The sequence below is a fragment of the Phyllobates terribilis genome, unplaced genomic scaffold, assembly GCF_046119375.1.
Source record: "Phyllobates terribilis strain yellow unplaced genomic scaffold, ASM4611937v1 Scaffold_39__1_contigs__length_11870865, whole genome shotgun sequence".
Taxonomy (NCBI): domain Eukaryota; kingdom Metazoa; phylum Chordata; class Amphibia; order Anura; family Dendrobatidae; genus Phyllobates; species Phyllobates terribilis.
In genome coordinates this window covers 1172919-1195602 of record NW_027362799.1, presented here as the reverse complement: position 1 = coordinate 1195602, position 22684 = coordinate 1172919, and positions in this window count along the sequence as shown.

The following is a 22684-nucleotide window of genomic DNA, read 5'->3' as shown; positions in this document are numbered from 1 at the left end:
CCACTGCGACCTCCACCACTCTTCCAAGGAGCATTAAAACTGTCTTGTTAAGTGTAGCGCCGTTCCCCTCACCTCTCTGCTCCGTGCCCGGCGTCCGCCTCCCACACTGCTGGCAGCGCGCGCTCCTTCCCGGCCACTGTGCTTAGGGCACGCGCGCGCGCTCTCCCTCCCTCTTAAAGGGGCCGCGCGCGCCGTCCTAAGGAGTCCCCGGCCAATGGCCGGAGGACTTCACCATATATAAGGCACCTCCTCCAAAATGGAGGTGCCTGAGCAATGTTGTTGCACTGTTCACTACTCTGCTTCAGCCCTCAGGTCCTGTTGCCAGTTACCTGCCAGATACCTGCCAGATTCCTGCCAGCTTGCTGTCTTATTCCTGCCTGATATTCTGCTACCTGCCTGCTAGCCTGAGGTCCGACGGTCTGCCTTACAACTCCTGTCAGTCTGTCTAAGGACCAGCTTGCCCGCTCACCTGGGAGCGCACATCAGCTACCTGCCTGCTTGCCAGAGGTCCGACGGTCTGCCTTCCAACTCCTGTCAGTCTGTCTATGGACCAGCTTGCCCGCTCACCTGGGAGCGCACATCTGCTACCTGCCTGCTAGCCTACCTGGAGGCTCCGCCGTCACGTGCTGTGACCTCCTGCCTGTCCAGTGACTCCTGCCCGCTCACCTGGGAGCGCTCATCTGCTGCCTGTCTCCTAGCCTACCTGGAGGCTCTGCCGTCAGGTGCTGTGACCACCCGCCTGTCCAGAGACTTCTGCCCGCTCACCTGGGAGCGCCCATCTGCCGCCTGTCTGTTGGTTTTCCTGGAGGCTCCGCCGTCACATGCCGTGACCACCCGTTTATCCAGAGACTCTCGCCTGCTCACCTGGGAGCTCACGTCTACCATCAGCCGCCACAGGTCGTACCAACCCTTTACCCAGAGACTGCCCCGGTCACTTGCCGTGACCATCTGCCCGTTCATCCAGAGATTGCCCCGGTCACTTGCCGTGACCATCTGCCCATTCATCCAGAGACTGCCCCGGTCACTTGCCGTGACCATCTGCCCGTTCATCCAGAGACTGCCCCGGTCACTTGCCGTGACCATCTGCCCGTTCATCCAGAGACTGTCCCGGTCACCTGCTGTGACTGCCTGCCTGGTCGCCACCCGCTACCTTACAAGGACCGCCACCTTGTATAGTAGCTCAGAGGTTCCGCCTCCCAGTCCCGTTACAGTTTGCTCGGGCCATGGAACCCGGTGGCACCCAAGCTAACTCGCTCTCGGACCTGTGTCATGAACTGTCCCGTCAGAGGTCCCAACAGGAGTCCATCCTGGGTCACCTGCGGAATGTCAATTCTCGCCTGGACACTCTGACTGCTCCGCCAGCAACCTCCGCCAGTGCCATGACTCGCAATCCGGCAGCTCCGCTGCCCACTAATACCGTGGTATCCTACCCCGGACCCCGGCTTTCTGCACCTCCTCGCTTCGGAGTCGACTCCGCCCAGGCTCGGGGCTTCATAAATCAGTGCACCCTGCAATTTGGACTATTGTCCCACCAGTTTAACTCCGACCGGGCCAAAATTGCCTTCATCATGTCCCATCTCACCGGGGAGTCCCTGGCCTGGGTAAATCCTCTATGGGAGAGAGGATACCCCCTGGTGTCCGACTTGCCTGCCTTTCTCACGGCTTTCCGGAAAGTCTTCGACGAACCCGGACGGAAGACCTCATCCGCATCATCACTGCTACGCCTCCGTCAGGGAAGTCTCACCGTGGGCCAATATGCCATACGGTTCCGTACCCTTGCCTCGGAGCTGGCCTGGGATAACGACGCTCTGGTATCCGTCTTCTGGGAGGGTCTGTCCGGCCGTATTAAAGATGAACATGCCGGTCGGGACATTCCTACCACTCTCGATGACCTAATAACTCTTGCCACCCGGATTGACCTACGGTTCCAGGAGCGTGCCAAAGAGGTCACCCGTGAGAGGAGGTTGCCACGTCTAGCTCCTACTCTTCAGAAACCCGTCACTCCCTCCGTCTCTCCCCAGGTACACTCTCCTGAGCCTATGCAGGTCGACCAGACCAAGATGGTCAAAACCCGTCAGGACTTACGCCGTGCCGAGGGGAGCTGCTTCTACTGTGGCAGTAAGGAGCACCGGATCCGTGCCTGCCCGGAGAGGTCGGGAAACGCCTGTGTCTAGGTTCGCTCAGAGAGGTCGACCTAGACAAGAATAAATCCTCTCCATCTCTGCTGCTGTCAGTCTCAATCGTCTGCGGGGAGAACCGTTATTTCGAACTAGCCCAACTTGACTCTGGAGCAGCCGGGAATCTTATTTCACAGTCCCTGGTAGAGAAATACCGCATCCCCACCAAACCTCTGGCTGTACCCTTGTCTGTTGCTGCCGTGGATGGGGGTCTCTTACCACGCCCCATCCAACTCATCACCGAATCCATTACTCTGCAGGTGGGAATGCTGCATTCTGAGAGTATCTCCTTTCATGTTCTGCCTGGACTCTCTCACGCCCTCTTGCTAGGTCTACCTTGGCTCCAGAGACATGCACCCGTGCTTGACTGGCAGACCGGAGAGGTCCTTCGCTGGGGACAGGACTGCCATAAGACCTGTCTGGTTCCCGTCCATCCCGTCCGTCCTTCTCCTACCCCAGCTAATCTACCTGGACTTCCGATTCCTTATTGGTCTTATGCTGATGTCTTTAATAAAAAGGAGGCAGAGACACTACCCCCTCATAGACCATACAACTGCCCTATCGACCTGTTACCCGGTACTACTCCTCCCCGTGGGCGTATTTATCCATTATCCGCTGCTGAGACCCGGTCGATGTCCGAATATATTGAGGAGAATCTGGCCAGGGGATTCATCCGGAAATCTACCTCCCCGGCGGGAGCAGGCTTCTTTTTCGTCAAAAAGAAGGACGGCTCTCTCCGTCCCTGTATAGACTATAGAGGCCTTAACCAGATCACGGTGAAGAATAAGTACCCCCTTCCGCTCATTCCGGAGTTATTTGATCGTCTGAGGGGGGCTAGAATCTTCACCAAACTGGACCTCCGTGTGGCGTACAACCTGGTTCGTATCCGTCAGGGGGATGAATGGAAGACGGCATTCAACACCCGGGACGGCCACTATGAATATCTGGTAATGCCCTTTGGTCTCTGTAACGCTCCTGCTGTCTTTCAAGAGTTGGTCAATGACATCTTCCGGGACCTTCTCTACTCCTGCGTAGTGGTGTACCTGGACGACATCTTGGTCTTCTCTCCGGATCTCCAGACTCACCGGAGGGACGTTCGTCAGGTCCTGCTCAGGCTCAGGCAGAATCACCTCTTCGCTAAATACGAGAAGTGCCTCTTTGAGCAGACCTCGCTTCCGTTTTTGGGCTACATTATTTCTCAGACCGGCCTACGAATGGATCCAGAGAAACTGTCTGCCATCGAGAAATGGCCTCGACCGGAGGGGTTGAAGGCCATTCAGCGGTTCCTGGGCTTCGCCAACTACTACCGCCTCTTCATACCACACTTCTCTTCCCGGACTGCCCCAATTTCCGCGCTCACCCGTAAGGGTACTAATCCCAAAGAGTGGCCGCCCGAAGCAGAGGAGGCCTTTCTTTCCTTAAAACAGGCCTTCTCTTCCGCCCCGGTGCTGCATCGCCCGGACGGCAACAAGCAGTTCTTCCTGGAAGTTGACGCCTCCTCCTCTGGAGCCGGAGCTGTACTTACTCAAAAATCATCTTCCGGGAGGATGGTAACTTGTGGCTTCTTCTCTAAACTCTTCTCCTCCTCAGAGCGCAATTATTCCATAGGAGACCGAGAGTTATTGGCCATCAAACTGGCATTGGAGGAGTGGCGTTACCTGCTCGAGGGGGCTCTTCACCCGGTAATAATTTACACTGACCACAAGAACTTGGCTTACCTCCAGCATGCCCAGAGACTTAACCCACGCCAAGCCCGGTGGTCCTTGTTTTTTGCTCGCTTTGATTTTGTTCTTCATTTTCGCCCGGCTGACAAAAACGTCAAGGCGGACGCCTTGTCTCGATCCTTTCTGGTGTCTGATCTCGAGGAAGATCCGAAACACATCATCGATCCCGCCAGAGTAATGCAGGTGGCTCCCGTGAGTCTAAATCGTCTCCCTCCCGGAAAGACGTTCGTATCAGTACCTGATCGGGAGAAGATCCTTCACTGGGGTCACTCGTCTAAACTGGCTGGCCATTCCGGTCAGGAAAAGACCCTCCAGCTTATTACCCGGCACTACTGGTGGCCTACCCTGCACAAGGACGTAATAGACTTTGTTTCTGCCTGTGTGTCCTGCGCCCGCAACAAGGTTCCGAGACATCTGCCAGCCGGTCGCCTCCTTCCGCTTTCTGTACCTGCTGCCCCCTGGCAGCATATAGCAATGGACTTTATAACTGACCTCCCAGTCTCTGCCGGTTGTACGGTCATTTGGGTGGTTGCTGACCGCTTCTCCAAGATGGCTCATTTCGTTCCCCTGCCAGGCCTCCCGTCTGCACCCGAGCTAGCTAAAGACTTTATTCGTCACATCTTTCGTCTTCATGGCCTGCCCCTCCACATCGTGTCGGATCGTGGGGTACAGTTCACCTCACGCTTCTGGAGAGCCACTTGTAAACTGCTAGACGTCACCCTGGACTTCTCTTCCGCTTACCACCCTCAGTCCAATGGTCAAGTGGAGCGGATCAATCAGAACCTGACCAGTTACCTCCGGCACTTCGTTAATGCTCATCATTCAGACTGGGTGAATCTCCTACCATGGGCCGAGTTCTCTTATAACAATCACGAGAGCGAATCCTCCTCCAAATCCCCGATTTTTGTAGTCTTCGGTCAGCATCCTCGGATTCCTTTTCCTGTCTCCACCTCTGTGGACAACCTGGCTGCGGAATCTCTCGTTAGCAAATTTTCCTCCATTTGGGAGAGTACCCGATCCGCACTCCTTCAGTCGTCCGAACGGATGAAAAGACACGCTGACAAAAAACGCCTGGATCCTCCACAATTTCGTCCTGGAGATAAAGTCTGGCTCTCATCTAAATATGTCCGACTCAAGATACCTTCTTACAAGTTAGGGCCTCGGTTCATCGGTCCTCTGGAGGTCATCAGTCAGATCAACCCGGTGGCCTATAAATTGAAACTCCCGGCCAACTTACGGATCCCTAACTCCTTCCATGTATCTCTCCTCAAACCTGTGGTACTTACCTCTTTTTCCAAGTCTACAGGTACGCCTCCTGCTCCGGTTTCTGCTGAGGACGAGTTTGAGGTAGAGAACATTCTTGCCACCAAAAGGGTAAGAGGAAAGACCTTTTTTCTAGTAGATTGGAAGGGGTTTGGTCCTGAGGAGAGAACGTGGGAGCCCCGGGAGAACATCCATGCCCCTCTTATCCTTGCTAAATTTCTGTCTGGCCTAAAAAAGGGGGGGCCTAAAGGGGGGGGTACTGTAGAGCCGGCGTCCCTGCCCTCTGCTAGGCAGGGACGCTGTTCCCCTCACCTCTCTGCTCCGTGCCCGGCGTCCTCCTCCCGCTCTGCTGGCAGCGCGCGCTCCTTCCCCTCCACTGTGCTTAGGGCGCGCGCGCGCTCTCCCTCCCTCTTAAAGGGGCCGCGCGCGCCGTCCTAAGGAGTCCCCGGCCAATGGCCGGAGGACTTCACCATATATAAGGCACCTCCTCCAAAATGGAGGTGCCCGAGCAATGTTGTTGCTCTGTTCACTACTCTGCTTCAGCCCTCAGGTCCCGTTGCCAGTTACCTGCCAGATACCTGTCAGATTCCTGCCAGCTTGCTGTCTTATTCCTGCCTGATATTCTGCTACCTGCTTGCTAGCCTGAGGTCCGACGGTCTGCCTTACAACTCCTGTCAGTGTGTCTAAGGACCAGCTTGCCCGCTCACCTGGGAGCGCACATCAGCTACCTGCCTGCTTGCCTGAGGTCCGACGGTCTGCCTTCCAACTCCTGTCAGTCTGTCTATGGACCAGCTTGCCCGCTCACCTGGGAGCGCACATCTGCTACCTGCCTGCTAGCCTACCTGGAGGCTCCGCCGTCACGTGCTGTGACCTCCTGCCTGTCCAGTGACTCCTGCCCGCTCACCTGGGAGCGCTCATCTGCTGACTGTCTCCTAGCCTACCTGGAGGCTCTGCCGTCACGTGCTGTGACCACCCGCCTGTCCAGAGACTTCTGCCCGCTCACCTGGGAGCGCCCATCTGCCGCCTGTCTGTTGGTTTTCCTGGAGGCTCTGCCGTCACATGCTGTGACCACCCGTTTATCCAGAGACTCTCGCCTGCTCACCTGGGAGCTCACGTCTACCATCAGCCGCCACAGGTCGTACCAACCCTTTACCCAGAGACTGCCCCGATCCCTTGCCGTGACCATCTGCCCGTTCATCCAGAGACTGCCCCGGTCACTTGCCGTGACCGTCTGCCCGTTCATCCAGAGACTGCCCCGGTCACTTGCCGTGACCATCTGCACGTTCATCCAGAGACTGCCCCGGTCACTTGCCGTGACCATCTGCCCGTTCATCCAGAGACTGTCCCGGTCACCTGCTGTGACTGCCTGCCTGGTCGCCACCCGCTCCCTTACAAGGACCGCCCCCTTGTATAGTAGCTCAGAGGTTCCGCCTCCCAGTCCCATTACATTAAGCTACTGTGACCTCCACTTGTCTTCCACGGGGCACTGATATTGTCTTTTTAATCCAATGTGACCTCCACCACTTTTCCAATGGGCATTAAAACCATCTTTTTAATCTACTGTGACCTCCACGTCTCTTCCAAGGGGCAATAAAACCAACTGGTTAAACCACTCTGAACCCCACAGCTCTTCCAAGGGGCATTGGTATTGTCTTTTTATTCCTCTCTAACCTCCACCACTCTTCCAAGAGGCATTGACATTGTCTTTTTATTCCACTGCGATCTCCATCATTCTTCCAAGTGGCATTGATATTGTCTTTTTATTCCACTGCCACCTCCACCACTCTTCCAAGGGGCATTGATATTGTATTTTTATTCCACTGCGACCTCCACCACTTTTCCAAGGGGCATTAAAAACGTCTTTTTAAGCTACTATGTCCTCCACGTCACTTCCAATGGGCATTAAAACCATCTGGTTAAACCACTCTGAACTCCACAGCTCTTCCAAGAGGCATTGATATTGTCTTTTTATTCCACTCTAACCTCCACCACTCTTCCAAGGGGCATTGACATTGTCTTTTTATTCCACTGCGACCTCCACCATTCTTCCAAGGGGCATTAAAACTGTCTTGTTAAGCTACAGTGACCTCCACATCTCTTCCAGAGGGCTTTGATATTGTCTTTAAATTCCACTGTAACCTCCACCACTCTTCCAAGGGGCATTGATATTGTATTTTTATTCCTCTGCGACCTCCACCACTCTTCCAAAGGGCATTGATATTGTCTTTTTAATCCACTGCGACCTCCATCACTCTTCTAAGGGGCATTAAAACCATCTTGTTAAGCTACTGTGACCTCCAAGTTTCTTACACAGGGCATTGATATTGTCTTTTTATTCCACTCTAACCTCCACCACTCTTCCAAGGGGCATTGGTATTGTCTTTTTAATCCACTGCAACCTCCATCACTCTTCCAAGATGCATTGAAACCATCTTGTTAAGCTACTGTGACCTCCCCGTCTATTCCACGGTTCATTAAAACTTTCTGGTTAAACCACTGTGAACTCCACAGCTCTTCCAAGGGGCATTGATATTGTCTTTTTATTCCACTCTAACCTCCACCACTCTTCCAAGGGGCATTGATATTATCTTTTTATTTTACTGTGTCAGCCACCACTCTTCCAAGGGGCATTAATATTGTCTTTGTATTCCACTGTGATCTTCACGTCTCTTCCAAGGGGCATTGATATTGTCTTTCTATTTAATTGGAACCTCCACCACTCTTCCAAGGGGCATTGATATTGTCTTTTTATTCCACTGTAACCTCCACCATTCTTCCAAGGGACATTGTTATTGTCTTTTTATTCCGCTGTAACCACCACCACTCTTACAAGGGGCATTGATATTGTCTTTTTATTCCACTGTAACCTCCACCACTCTTCCAAGGGGCATTGATATTATCTTTTTAATCCACTGCGACCTCTACCACTCCTCCAAGGGGCTTTAAAAGAGTCTTGATAAGCTTCTGTGACCTCCACCTCTCTTCCAAGGGGCATTAAAACTGCATGGTTAAACAACTCTGAACACCACAGCTCTTTCAAGAGGCATTGATATTGTCTTTTAATTCAACTGTAACCTCCACCACTCTTCCAAGGGGCATTGATATTGTCTTTTTTTTCTACTGCGACCTACACCGCTCTTCCAAGGGGCATTGATATTGTCTTTTTAATCCACTGCGACCTCCACTACTCTTCCAAGGGGCATTAAAACAGTTTTGATAAGCTACTGTGACCTCTACGTCTCTTCCAAGGGGCATTAAAACCGCCTAGTTAAAACACTCTGAGCTCCACAGCTCTTCCAAGAGGCATTGATATTGTCTTTTTATTCGACTGTAACCTCCACCACTCTTCCAAGGGGCATTAAAACCGTCTTGTTAAGCTACTGTGAAAACCACCTGTCTTTCAAGGGGCATTAAAACCGTCAATTTAAACCACTCTGAACTCCACAGATCTTGCAAGAGGCATTGATATTGTCTTTTTATTCCACTGTAACCTCCACCATTCTTCCAAGGGGCATTGATTTTGTCTTTTTAATCCACTGTGACCTCCATCACTCTTCGAAGAAGCATTAAAACCGTCTTGTTTAGCTACTGTGACCTCCACGTCTATTTCACGATGCCTTAAAACCTTCTGGTTAAACCACTGTGAACTCCACAGCTCTTCCAAGGGGCATTGATATTGTCTTTTTATTCCACTGCAACCTCCACCACTCTTCCAAGGGGCATTGATATTGTCTTTTTATTCCACTGCGACCTCCACCTCTCTTCCAAGGGGCATTAAGACCATCTTGTTAAGCTAGTGTGAACTCCAAGTCTCTTCCACGAGGCATTGATATTGTCTTTTTATTCCACTGCGACCTCCACATCTCTTCCAAGGTGAATTGATATTGTCTTTTTATTCCTCTGCGACCTCCACCACTCTTCTAGGGGGCATTGATATTGTCTTTTTAATCCACTGCGACCTCCACCACTCTTCCAAGGGGCATTAAAACAGACTTGATAAGCTACTGTGACCTCCACGTCTCTTCCAAGGGGCATTAAACCGTCTGGTTAAACCACTCTGTATTTCACAGCTCTTCCAAGAGGCATTGATATTGTCTTTTTATTCGACTGGAACCTCCACCACTCTTCCAAGGGGCATTGATATTGTCTCTGCTTTCCACTGCGACCTCCACCACACATCCAAGGGGCTTTGATATTGTATTTTTTATCAACTGCGAATTCCACCACTCCTCCAATGGGCATTAAAACCGTCTTGTTATTCTACTGTGACCTCCACGTCCCTTCCACTGGGCATTGTTATTGTCTTTTTATTCCATTGCGACCTCCACCACTCTTCCAAGGGGCATTAAAACCGTCTTGTTAAGCTACTGTGACCTCCAAGTCTCTTCCAAGGGGCATTAAAACCGTCTGGTTAAACCGCTCTGAGCTCCACAGCTCTTCCATGGGGCATTGACAATGTCTTTTTATTCCATTGTAACCTTCTGCACTCTTCCAAGTGCATTGATATTGTCTTTTTATTCCACTGCGACCTCCACCACTCTTCCAAGGGACAGTGATATTGTCTTTTTAATCCACTGCGACCTCCACCACTCTTCCAAGGGACATTGATATTGTCTTTTTATTCCACTGCGACCTTCACCCCTCTTCCAAGGAACATTGATATTGTCTTTTTTTTCCACTGTAACCTCCACTACTCTTCTAAGGGGCATTGATATTTTCTTTTTATTCCACTGCGACCTTCACCACTCTTCCAAGGGGCATCGATAATGTCTTTTTAATCCACTGCGACCTCCACCACTCTTCCAAGGGGCATTAAAACCACCTTGTTAAGCTACTGTGACCTCCACGTCTCTTCCAAGGGGCATTAAACCCGTCAATTTAAACCACTCTGAACTCCACAGCTCTTGCAAGAGGCATTGATATTGTCTTTTTATTCCTCTATAACCTCCACCACTCTTCCAAGGGGCATTTATTTTGTCTTTTTAATCCACTGCGACCTCCATCTCTCTAACAAGAAGCATTAAAACCGTCTTGTTTAGCTACTGTGACCTTCACGTATATTCCACGGTGCCTTAAAACCTTCTGGTTAAACAACTGTGAACTCCACAGCTCTTCCAAGGGGCATTGATATTGTCGTTTTATTCCACTGTAACCTCCACCACTCTTCCAAGGGGCATTGATATTGTCTTTTTATTTTACTGCGACCTCCACCACTCTTCCAAGGGGCATTAATATTGTCTTTTTATTCCACTGCGACCTACACCACTCTTCCAAGCGTCATTGATATTGTGTTTTTATTCCACTGTAACCTCTACATCTCATCCAAGAGGCATTGATATTGTCTTTTTATTCCACTTTAACCTCCACCATTCTTCCAAGGGGCATTGATTTTGTGTTTTTAATCCACTGTGACCTCCATCACTTTTCCAAGAAGCATTAAAACCATCTTGTTAAGCTACTGTGAGCTCCAAGTCTCTTCCACGAGGCATTGATATTGTCTTTTTATTCCACTGCGACCTCCACATCTCTTCCAAGGGGAATTGATATTGTCATTTTATTCCACTGCGACCTCCACCACTCTTCCAAGGGGCATTGATATTGTCTTTTTAATCCACTGCGACCTCCACTACTCTTCCAAGGGGCATTAAAACAGTTTTGATAAGCTACTGTGACCTCCACGTCTCTTCCAAGGTTCATTAAAACCGCCTGGTTAAAACACTCTGAACTCCACAGCTCTTCCTAGAGGCATTGATATTGTCTTTTTATTCGACTGTAACCTCCACCACTCTTCCAAGGGGCATTAAAAACGTCTTGTTAAGCTACTGTGACATCCACCTGTCTTTCAAGGGGCATTAAAACCGTCAATTTAAACCACTCTGAACTCCACATATCTTGCAAGAGGCATTGATATTGTCTTTTTATTCCACTGTAACCTCCACCATTCTTCCAAGGGCCATTGATTTTGTCTTTTTAATCCACTGTGACCTCCATCACTCTTCTAAGAAGCATTAAAGCCGTCTTATTTAGCTACTGTGACCTCCACGTCTATTCCACAGTGCCTTAAAACCTTCTGGTTAAACCACTGTGAACTCCACAGCTCTTCCAAGGGGCATTGATATTGTCTTTTTATTCCACTGTAACCTCCACCACTCTTCCAAGGGGCATTGATATTGTCTTTTTATTCCACTGCGACTTCCACCTCTCTTCCAAATGGCATTAAAACCATCTTGTTAAGCTAGTGTGAACTCCAAGTCTCTTCCACGAGTCATTGATATTGTCTTTTTATTCCACTGCGACCTCCACATCTCTTCCAAGGGGAATTGATATTGTTTTTTTATTCCTCTGCGACCTCCACCACTCTTCTAAGGGGCATGAATATTGTCTTTTTAAACTACTGCGACCTCCACCACTCTTCCAAGGGGCATTAAAACAGACTTGATAAGCTACTGTGACCTCCATGTCTCTTAGAAGGGGCATTAAACCGTCTGGTTAAACCACTCTGTACTCCACAGCTCTTCCAAGAGGCATTGATATTGTCTTTTTATTCGACTGGAACCTCCACCACTCTTCCAAGGGGCATTGATATTGTCTCTGTTTTCCACTGCGACCTCCACCACACTTCTAAGAAGCATTAAAGCCGTCTTGTTTAGCTACTGTGACCTCCACGTCTATTCCACAGTGCCTTAAAACCTTCTGGTTAAACCACTGTGAACTCCACAGCTCTTCCAAGGGGCATTGATATTGTCTTTTTATTCCACTGTAACCTCCACCACTCTTCCAAGGGGCATTGATATTGTCTTTTTATTCCACTGCGACCTCCACCTCTCTTCCAAATGGCATTAAAACCATCTTGTTAAGCTAGTGTGAACTCCAAGTCTCTTCCACGAGTCATTGATATTGTCTTTTTATTCCACTGCGACCTCCACATCTCTTCCAAGGGGAATTGATATTGTTTTTTTATTCCTCTGCGACCTCCACCACTCTTCTAAGGGGCATGAACATTGTCTTTTTAAACTACTGCGACCTCCACCACTCTTCCAAGGGGCATTAAAACAGACTTGATAAGCTACTGTGACCTCCATGTCTCTTAGAAGGGGCATTAAACCGTCTGGTTAAACCACTCTGAACTCCACATCTCTTGCAAGAGGCATTGATATTGTCTTTTTATTCCACTGTAACCTCCACCATTCTTCCAAGGGCCATTGATTTTGTCTTTTTAATCCACTGTGACCTCCATCACTCTTCTAAGAAGCATTAAAGCCGTCTTGTTTAGCTACTGTGACCTCCACGTCTATTCCACAGTGCCTTAAAACCTTCTGGTTAAACCACTGTGAACTCCACAGCTCTTCCAAGGGGCATTGATATTGTCTTTTTATTCCACTGTAACCTCCACCACTCTTCCAAGGGGCATTGATATTGTCTTTTTATTCCACTGCGACCTCCACCTCTCTTCCAAATGGCATTAAAACCATCTTGTTAAGCTAGTGTGAACTCCAAGTCTCTTCCACGAGTCATTGATATTGTCTTTTTATTCCACTGCGACCTCCACATCTCTTCCAAGGGGAATTGATATTGTTTTTTTATTCCTCTGTGACCTCCACCACTCTTCTAAGGGGCATGAATATTGTCTTTTTAAACTACTGCGACCTCCACCACTCTTCCAAGGGGCATTAAAACAGACTTGATAAGCTACTGTGACCTCCATGTCTCTTAGAAGGGGCATTAAACCGTCTGGTTAAACCACTCTGTACTCCACAGCTCTTCCAAGAGGCATTGATATTGTCTTTTTATTCGACTGGAACCTCCACCACTCTTCCAAGGGGCATTGATATTGTCTCTGTTTTCCACTGCGACCTCCACCACACTTCCAATGGGCATTAAAACAGTCTTGTTATGCTACTGTGACCTCCACGTCCCTTCCACTGTGCATTGATATTGTCTTTTTATTCCATTGCGACCTCCACCACTCTTCCAAGGGGCATTAAAACCGTCTTGTTAAGCTACTGTGACCTCCAAGTCTCTTCCAAGGGGCATTAAAACCTTCTGGTTAAACCGCTCTGAGCTCCACAGCTCTTCCATGGGGCATTGACAATGTCTTTTTATTCAATTGTAACCTTCTGCACTTTTCCAAGTGCATTGATATTGTCTTTTTATTCCTCTGCGACATTCACGACTCTTCCAAGGGGTATTAAAACCGTCTTGTTAAGCTACTGTGACCTCCACGTCCCTTCCACGGGGCATTGATATTGTCTTTTTATTCCACTGCGACCTCCACCACTCTCCCAAGGGGCATTGATATTGTCTTTTTAATCCACTGCGACCTCCACCACTCTACCAATGGACATTGATATTGTCTTTTTATTCCACTGCGACCTTCACCCCTCTTCCAAGGAACATTGATATTGTCTTTTTTTTCCACTCTATCCTCCACTACTCTTCTAAGGGGCATTGATATTTTCTTTTTATTCCACTGCGACCTCCACCACTCTTCCAAGGGGCATCGATAATGTCTTTTTAATCCACTGCGACCTCCACCACTCTTCCAAGGGGCATTAAAACCATCTTGTTAAGCTACTGTGACCTCCACGTCTCTTCCAAGGGGCATTAAACCCGTCAATTTAAACCACTCTGAACTCCACAGCTCTTGCAAGAGGCATTGATATTGTCGTTTTATTCCACTGTAACCTCCACCACTCTTCCAAGGGGCATTGATATTGTCTTTTTATTTTACTGCGACCTTCACCACTCTTCCAAGGGGCATTAATATTGTCTTTTTATTCCACTGCGACCTACACCACTCTTCCAAGCGTCATTGAAATTGTCTTTTTATTCCACTGTAACCTCCACATCTCTTCCAAGAGGCATTGATATTGTCTTATTATTCGACTGTAACCTTCACCACTCTTCCAAGGGGCATTAAAACCGTCTTGTTAAGCTACTGTGACCTCCACCTGTTTCCAAGGGGCATTAAAACCGTCAATTTAAATCACTCTGAACTCCACAGCTCTTGTAAGAGGCATTGATATTGTCTTTATATTCCACTGTAACCTCCACATTCTTCCAAGGGGCATTGATTTTGTCTTTTTAATCCACTGTGACCTCCATCACTCTTCCAAGAAGCATTAAAACCGTCTTGTTTAGCTAATGTGACCTCCACGTCTATTCCATGGTGCCTTAAAACCTTCTGGTTAAACCACTGTGAACTCCACAGCTCTTCCAAGGGGCATTGATATTGTCTTTTTATTCCACTGTAACCTCCACCACTCTTCCAACGGGCGTTGATATTGTCTTTTTATTTTACTGCGACCTCCACCACTCTTCCAAGGGACATTAATATTGTCTTTTTATTCCACTGCAACCTCCACATCTCTTCCAAGTGGAATTGATATTGTCTTTTTATTCCACTGCGACCTCCACCACTCTTCTAAGGGGCATTGATATTGTCTTTTTAATCCACTGCGACCTCCACCACTCTTCCAAGGGGCATTAAAACAGTCTTGATAAGCTACTGTCACCTCCACTTCTTTTCCAAGGGGCATTAAACCGTCTGGATAAACCACTCTGTACTCCACAGCTCTTCCAAAAGGCATTGATATTGTCTTTTTATTCCACTGCGACCTCCACCTCTCTTCCAAGGGGCATTAAAACCATCTTGTTAAGCTACTGTGAACTCCAAGTCTCTTCCACGAAGCATTGATATTGTCTTTTTATTCCACTGCGACCTCCACATCTCTTTCAAGGGGAATTGATATTGTCTTTTTATTCCACTGCGACCTCCATCACTCTTCCAAGGGGCTTTGATATTGTCTTATTTATCCACTGCAAACTCCACCACTCTTCCATTGGGCATTAAAACTGTCTTGTTATGCTACTGTGACCTCCACGTCCCTTCCACGGGGCATTGATATTGTCTTTTTATTCCATTGCGACCTCCACCAATCTTCAAAGGGGCATTAATACCGTCTTGTTAAGCTACTGTGACCTCCAAGTCTCTTCCAAGGGGCATTAAAACCGTCTGGTTAAACCGCGCTGAGCTCCACAGCTCTTCCAAGGGGCATTGACAATGTCTTTTTATTCCATTGTAACCTTCTGCACTCTTCCAAGTGCATTGATATTGTCTTTTTATTCCTCTGCGACATCCACGACTCTTCCAAGGGGCATTAAAACCGTCTTGTTAAGCTACTGTGTCCTCCAAGTTTCTTACACAGGGCATTGATATTGTCTTTTTATTCCACTGTAACCTCCACCAATTTTCCAAGGGGCATTGATATTGTCTTTTTATTCCACTGCGACCTCCACCACTCTTCTACGGGGCATTGATATTGTCTTTTAAATCCACAACAATCTCCACCACTCTTCCAAGGGGCATTAAAACAGTCTAATTAAGCTACTGTGACCTCCTCTTCACTTCCAAGGGACATTAAAACTGTCTGGTTAAACACTTTGAACTCCACAGCTCTTACAAGAGGCATTGATATTGTCTTTTTTTTCGAATGTAACATCCACCACTCTTCCAAGCGGCATTGATATTGTCTTTTTATTTCACTGCGACCTCCACCTCTCTTCCAAGGGGCATTGATATTGTCTTTTTAATCAACTGCGACCTCCAACTCTCTTCCAAGGGGCATTAAAACCATCTTGTGAATCTACTGTGACCTCCACGTCTCTTCCACTGGGCATTGATATTGTCTTTTCATTCCACTGCGAACTTCACCACTCTTCCAAAGGGCATTGATATTGTATTTTTAATCCACTGCGACCTCCACCACTCTTCCAAGGGGCATTGATATTGTCTTTTTATTCCACTGCGACCTCCACCACTCTTCCAAGGGGCATTAAAACCATCTTGTTAAGCTACTGTGACCTCCAAGTCTCTTCCACGAGGCATTCATATTGTCTTTAGTGTTGAGCCACCCCCGTAGTGTTCGAGTTCGGTTCGTCGAACACCCGTGTGTTCGCCGAACTGTTCGTCGAACTGTTCGTCGAACACCTTCGAACACCGTTAAAACCAATGGCAGGCAAACAAAAACACATAGAAACACATAGAAAACACCTTCAAAGGAGTCCAAAAGCTGACAAACTGCTCAGAAGACACAACTAACACATGGAAAAGTGACAAGTACATATAGTCATGCGAAAATAAAAGAGGTGGAGGAGTAAAAGGAGGGGGAGACACAGATATAGGCATGTCATGCCCTTCTAAAATCCAAAAAGTGAGAAGCCGACACGGCCAGTCTGCTCCTGCCCGTGCCACCTCCGTGTCGCCGGGTTTGTGCCAGAGACGCGGTGAACCCTGACGGCCAACCCCCCTCTCCCAATACTGGTGCCTGTCCGCTGGTGGGTCGAGAGAGCCCCCCTGTGGTGGAGGCAGCTCTAAGCTTTTTAATTTAAATTGTCCCTCTAATTTGAATGAATACACTTTAAATCCATTTACAAGGATCTATTGGAGGGCAAGTCTCATGCCAGCAGCCGCGTAATTACAGCTCCAGTAGCGTCCACTAAAGCTGCTGCAGTTAAAAAGCTTTTATAAGGATCGAGCTCGGCTGTCCACCGCAAGGCATCCTAGTGCCAGTCCCAGCCCCTATGCCTTGGGGTGCCTCCTGATGCTCTTCACTGAGTATCCCGTGGTCCCGAAGCATTTCCTTTGAAAAAATTAAGTGTCCAAACTACAGGTGGTGTAGCTTGCTTAACAGCCGGGATAATCCGCTGACTAGCAGACACTGCTACTAGGCACAAAGTATTTCCTGGGCTAGATGCAGTTAAAAATTTGTAAGTAGATACTCTCGTTGGATGCTGAGAAAGCATTCCATAGAGTCTCCTGGCACGCCATATATGATTCTCTTAAAAAGCTTGGGGTAGGGGTCTAGGGGACCCTTTTATAGCCAAAATCACGGCCCTGTATCACAATACGTCACCTAGGCTGAAGATAAATGGAACTGTAGCACCGAGAGCTCGGTTGCTACAGACGTATTGCACCTCACCCAGAGGTGTGATATCTCACTCTTAGATAAGGATGGAGTGTGGATCAGGACCCGACACCTGCATGCATTACACCACATTGCCGTGGGGCAGGGCGACCAATATGCCCCTGAGATGGGCACGACAGTCCCTGTCCCTGGCTGGAGTGGGGGGAGGGAACACTGAGGAAGGGGAACCCTGCAGTGCAGGAGCAGGGAGGAAGCAGTTCCTGGGTGCATTGAGAAGGGAGTATAAAAGGTGGGCACCATCTTAGTTCAGTGCAGAGAAGTCTGAGCAGAAGTGGCAGGGAGCAGGGGCTCTGCATGAGCTCTGCTCCGGAGGCGGGCCTAGTAACAGAGGCCCAGGCCTGCAAGAGGGAGAAGGAAGGAAGAGGAGCGGAGAAGGCTCCAGGAATGAGGAATGAAGGGATCCCAGGGGTGCGGATGGGCGAGTCGCCACCGCACGCCCGAATCCACCTGCGTGGAGGGGTCAGGCCAAAGGGGGAGACCGGTCCCCGAACTAGTGGAGGCAGGAAACGACCCTCAGCTAGAAACCGGAGGCTCTGACATTTTATGTGGCGCAGCCCCTTGCTCCACCCGCTAGGAAGGCACCACATAGGGTCAGGGAAACTGGCGCCAAGTTTACCAAGAGGAGGCCCGAGGCAGCCGGACAGAAGTGTTGGTAAGAAAGGCCAGACAAAGGACACACAAAGGGGGTCCTGTGAAGCGCTCCAAAGTTATCTGGGAGTTGTCTGAGCCCCTCACCTGGTGAGCACAGTACGACGTGGGCAGCCGTTACCTGCAGACGTGGTCTGGATAATAAGAACTGTGAGTAAAGGCCCTGAACTGCATCACTGACTCCGTGTCGTTACTGCTGATGCCCTGCACCATCACCCCCATCCTCCGCATACACTGCCCTGAGGCTATACTCCTCCCGTGGGGAGTTATGCTACGCTCTGCTGCACCCACAACACCAGCCTTAGCGGTCTGCCCTGTAGCGGCGGTTCACTCTGACCGCAATCCACGGGTGGCGTAGTCGGACATTTAAACATCAAAACCACATAAATAGTTCCGCCACTGGTTTGACCGCCCTGAGCCACGGAACCGGATCGCCGCCACGAAGACTACAACCACCAGCATCCACCAAAAAGGGTCCGGCTCCGGGTGTCCCAAGGCCCAGGGGGTGCGTCAGAACATTTTCATCACCTTTCACAATCACCAATGGGACAAGGCAGGGATGTCCTCTGTCCCCTCTCTTATACATCCTAGTGACGGAGCACCTGCTCTCATCAATTCGCCATAACCCCAATATTAGGTGGATTGAGGTGGGAGGCACCGAGTACAAGTGCTCTCTATTTGCTGATGATGTCCTAGTATATATCACTCAATCACATATATCCATCCCTGCTGTTATGGCTGAAATAGATCACTTTGTTACATGGTAAAATTTTAAAATCAATGCAGCGAAGTCTGAGGCCCTCGATGTCTCCCTCCCTAAATCCATATAGGATTCCATCCAGTCCAACTTTCCCTTTGCCTGGCCCTCACAGGGTATCAAATACTTAGGAATTCCTATTCATAGAGACCTCTCCCATCTATGTTATCTCAATTTTGGGCCCTTTATTGAACAATTCCATACAGACCACGGTTGGCAAGTTAGAACTGTAAGATTCACTACGTGAACCACTGGTGTTTTGTGGAAAAGCACATGTACACCGCGTTCCAAATTATTATGCAAAAAGTGTTTAGGAGTGATAAGGGAAGAATTTGTTTGTTTGTCAGTTAAACTCATTGATGGTGATGTGTGTCAGGGCTCTTTATATCACTGTAAGCAATTGCAGACACCTGTGCTAATTGGTTTGGCAGGTGTGTCCAATGAAAGGCAAGACTACTTAAGAAGGCTCTCTCACATTATTAAGCAGCCTACATTTTCTGCCAAAATGGGAAAGAAAAAGGATGTGTCGGCTGCTGAGAAGCAACAAATTGTGGAGTGTTTAGGTCAAGGCATGACTACAATCAACATTGTGCGATGATCAGGATGAAGTGTCTTGGCAATCAAGAAGTATGTAGCTGATTCACAGTACACACGTGTGCGTGCTGATAAGGGCAAATTGAGGACTCTTTCCTACAGGCAATTACGTCAGGTTGAAAGAGCAGCGGCAAAAAAGCCTTGTCATAGCAGCAGACAAGTTTTTGAAGCTGCTTGTGCCTCCAACGTCCCCCGAACAACAAGATGCAGGGTCCTTCAGAGGTTTGCAGCTGTGCATACGCCATCCTGTCGACCTCCTCTATCCACTTCACACAAGCAGAAACGGCTCCAGTGGGCCAAACATTACATGAAGACTGATTTCAAAACTGTTTTGTTCACGGATGAGTGCCGTGCAGCGCTCGATGGTCCAGATGAATGGAGTGGAGGATGGCTGGTTGATGGACACCCCACGCAAACACGGCTACAGCGCCAACAAGGAGGAGGTGGAGTAATGTTTTGGGCTGGAATCATGGGGAGAGAGATTGTCGGCCCCTTTAGGATCCCTGAAGGCGCTAAAGATGAACTCCATAATGTATGTGGATTTTCTCAAACAGCACTTCCTGCCATGGTTCAAGAAGAAGAACCGTGTATTTCACAGCAAGATCATTTTTCTGCATGATAATGCACCATCTCATGCTGCACATAAAACATCTGCATCTCTGGCTGATATGGGCATAAAAGGGGACAAACTTATGGTGTGACCCCCATGCTCCCCTGACCTCTACCCCATTCAGAACCTTTGGAGCATCATTAAAAGGAGTGTCTATGATGGCGGGAGGCAGTTCACATCTAAGCAACAGCTCTGGGAGGGTATTCTGTCCTCATGCAAAACAATTGAAGCAGAAACCATCCAAAACCTGACAAATTCAATGGACGAGAGAGTTCAGAAGCTCCTTTCGAACAAGGGGTCCTATGTGAAAATGTAACATCACCTTGAATAAAGTTTTGAGTTGAAAACTGTTTGATTTCAGTTTCTAACAACCTGCTAATGCTTATAATTTCAAAAATGACCATTTTTTTGGTCTTTATTAAAATGAAAAGGTTGATCGAAAAGTTTGGGGGATCTAAGAGTGTGGCAACCCAGTAGTCATGATTACTTCGAATTCTGACAATATGAGGGTCATGCTGCAGGTAGTGCAGCAAGAAGGCACTTATGTGTCTTGCGCATCTCGGAGCCCCAAAATTATTTTCCGGGCTAGATGCAGCTAAAAATTATTTTTAATTTTAAATCTGGTGAAGCTTATTATAGATGGCCTAATAGGATCAGTGCTGCACACTGCTACAAAGCCCAAATTATTTTCCAGTCAAGATACAGATAAACATGATTAGTAATTTGAAAGCTTAAAACGGTTGGTAGGGTGATTTTAACCAATCATCAAGCTTTTACTCTCCCCAGGATGACACAGGGGTAGAAAAGTCGTTTCGGATCCATGATTTGTTCATCTTTATGAACATGAGTCTGTCTACATTATCAGTGGAGAGCCGCGTGCGCTTTTCTGTCAGCACACCACCAGCAGCGCTGAACACACGTTCAGACAGAACGCTGGCTGCGGGGCATGACAAGATCTCCAAGGCGTAAGTGGCTAGCTCCGGCCATTTATCCAGATTGGAAGCCCAAAAAGAGCAAGGGTCCAGTGACACAGTCGTGGCTTCAATGTTTACTTGGAGATACTCCTGTACCATCGTCTCTAGGCGTTGACTATGTGTCAGACTTCTTGTCTCCTGTGGCCTTGCAAAGGATGGGCTAAAAAAGTGGTGAAATGATTCCGCAAAATTGATGTTACCAGCAGATACTGTGGTTCTGTTAACGGTTTGAGTGCTGAACACTTGACGGTCCCACGGTTGGCAAGTTGGAACTGTGAGATTCACTACGTGCACCACTGGTATTTTGTGGAAAAGCACATGTAAGATTCTGCAACAGTCTCTGCTGATACTCCTGCATGCGTGCATCCCTTTCTATGGCAGGAATAATTTCTGCAAATTTACTTTTGTACCGGGGATCTAACAGTGTGGCAACCCAGTAGTCAGGATTATTTCTAATTCTCACAATTCGAGGGTCATGTTGCAGGTAGTGCAGCAAGAAGGCACTCATGTGTGTTGCGCATCCAGGAGCACCAAGTCCCTGTTGTGTTGGTGGCGAGGTAACAATCATGCTTCCTTCCTCTGTCCTCTCCCCCCAACCTCGCACAACAGAAATGTGATCAAGGTCTCCCTCATCTGATGAGTCTTCCATCAGTTCGTCCTCCACTTCTTCCTGGGCTCCTGCACCTTCCTCACTAGTTTGGCTGCTACCATGCGCCCTGGTAAAATCATCTCCCCCACCCTCACATGCCTGCCGCCTTGGTGCTGCCGACTGTCTGGACCTTGCAGATGTTAGCCCTTCCGCATACAACTCCTCCTCCTCTACTTCCTCCACCTCCTCTTGTGCCACCACCTGACTCCGAATTCTGTTTAACATGTGCTCCAGCATGTAAATCACCGGAATAGTCATGCTGATAATGGCATCGTCAGCACTAAACATCTTCGTCGCCATTTCAAAACTGTGCAGAAGGGTGCATAGGTCCCTGATCTGAGACCACTCCTCCAGCGTGATTTGCCCCACCTCTGAATCTCGTTGGCCCAGGCTATACGTCAGAACGTATTGCACCAGGGCTTGTCGGTGCTGCCACAGTCGCTGCAACATGTGCAGAGTTGAATTCCACCGGGTAGGCACATCGCATTTTAGCCGGTGAAGTGGCAGGCCCAACGACTTCTGTAGAGATGTAAGTCGCTGAGCTGCGGGATGCGAACGGCGGAAGTGAGCACACAGCGACCGTGCCCTCTGCAGAAGGCCATCTAGTCTGGGATAGTGGGCTAAAAATTGCTGGACAACCAGGTTCAACACGTGAGCCATACAAGGCACGTGTGTGACATTGCCCCGGCGAAGGGCCGCACCCAGGTTTGCAGCATTGTCGCACACGGCCTTCCCTGGTTTCAGGTCCAGTGGAGACAACCATTCATGAAATTGGTTCTCCAGAGCTGACCACAACTCCTCAGCTGTGTGACTCACATTTCCCAGACATTTCAATGTAAAAACTGCCTGATGACGTTGAGCCCTACTGCCAGCATAGTAAGGAGGTGTGCAGGATCCCTTCTGCGCAGTTAGAAAGCTTGTGGCATGACCAGACAGGCTTTGGGTGCAGGTGGAAGACCGAGAGGAGGTTGAGGAGGCAGAAGCAGTGGAGGAACTTTGACATAAAGAGGATTGACGCACAACTCGTGGGGACGGCAAGACTTGGACAGCAGCCCCTTGTCCTGCTGTCACCATAGTTACCCAGTGCCCAGTCAGCGACATGTAACGCCCCTGTCCATGCCTACTCGTCCAAGTGTCTGTGGTGAAATGCACCCTGTCACACACAGAGTTTCTCAAAGAAGCGGTGATGTTGTGTGCGACATGCTGGTGGAGCGCAGGCACACCTTTCTTTGAGAAGTAGTGCCGACTGGGCATCTGGTACTGGGGCACTGCGACGGACATAAGGTCTCGAAAATCCTCTG